The sequence below is a fragment of the Octopus bimaculoides genome, chromosome 13 (assembly GCF_001194135.2).
Source record: "Octopus bimaculoides isolate UCB-OBI-ISO-001 chromosome 13, ASM119413v2, whole genome shotgun sequence".
Classification (NCBI taxonomy): Eukaryota; Metazoa; Mollusca; class Cephalopoda; order Octopoda; family Octopodidae; genus Octopus; species Octopus bimaculoides.
Window position 1 is genome coordinate 22,788,495 of NC_068993.1, and position 1,617 is coordinate 22,790,111.

The following is a 1,617-nucleotide window of genomic DNA, read 5'->3' on the forward strand; positions in this document are numbered from 1 at the left end:
ATATATATACATATATATATATATATATATATATATATATGTATGTATATACGTGTGTATGTGTGTGTCTTTGTGTGTGTGCGTGGGTCCTCGTGCTCGCCCTCCCACCGCTTACGTACTGGTGTTGGTCTATTTACGTTCCCGTAGTTTAGCCATTGGGCAGACCAGAGAAGAACAAGTACCAGCTGCAAAAACAAACAAAAAAAATTATGAATTTGGGTTTATTTATTCGATTAAAACTTTCCAGACGGTGCTCCAGCATGACCTCAGTCGAATGACTGAAACAAGAAAATGAATAAAAGAATATACGTACATGCGTGTGTGTGTATGTGTGTGTATACACACACACACACACACACACACACATATATATTCCTATGTATGACGTGTGTGATTCTGGCGGACGGTCAGTATATTAACTTCTCTTCCTCCCCTGTAATATTGTCATTCAGTCTCCATTCTCCGGCCGATCCCCCACTCCCTCTTTTAAGCATACACATAAACACACATACACAAACACATACGCAAACACGCACAAACAAACGTACATGCTCACGAATACACTTTAGTACACATAACACATACACACACACACATACTGACGCGCACACGCGCCCGCGCGCGCTTACACACAGCACGCATAGAGGCGGATGCACACGAAAAAGTCGCGCACAATTGCACTTCACTCAAACATATCCATCTCTCGTTCCTTCACTCTTATATACGCACACACACATACACATACACTATTTATTTATATACATATATGTATATAAATGGATACCGTCTCACATGTCTGCGAATGCATGTATGCTTGAGACACACATATCACACACACTCACACAAACACACACCTAAACACTCACATATAAACACACAGATACATATGTAAATGATCATTACTTATCAGCGGTATCGGGCAAAGCGGGTGTGTGTGGCTTTGTCTGTGTGTGCGCCACAACGTATATGTACTTGTAAATGTATTGCATTTCTTCGATATTCTCTGTGATAGTTTATGCTCTCTTAACCCCTGTGTGTCGCTGATTCAGCAGACCTCCAGATAATAACATCGTCAGCGAGCTGGCAGAATCGTTAGCGCGCTTGACGCTGTACTTCACCCGTTGCTACATTCCGAGTTCAAATTCCGTCGAGGTCAAATTTACCTTTCATACTTTCGGGGTCGATAAAACAGGTACCAGTTGAACGCTGCGGCTGATGTCCTCGACTCATCTCCTCCCACAAAATTGCTGCCCTTGCGGTAAAATTTGAAACCATTATTTTATGTCTGTAATACTGTATTTTATCCTGCATTAGGAACTATAGCAGTTTTTATTTAAAGAGGAAAGGTGGGATTTGTGGTGACCGTCGCGCACCGGTTGATTTCTCTTGCAAGCTGAATAACCTCCAAGATGTCCTTTAGTGGGACGTGTCTGTGCTTTTGTATTTCATCTTTTATTTTCGCTGTCTCTCATTTGTTTCAGTCACAGTATTGTGGCCATGCTGGGGTATCACCTTGAGAAGTTTAGTCTGACAAACGCATCCTAGTACTTGACTTTTCTAAGTTTGGTACTTACCTTTCGGGTATCTTTTGCCATTAAATTACCGATAGGTAAACAA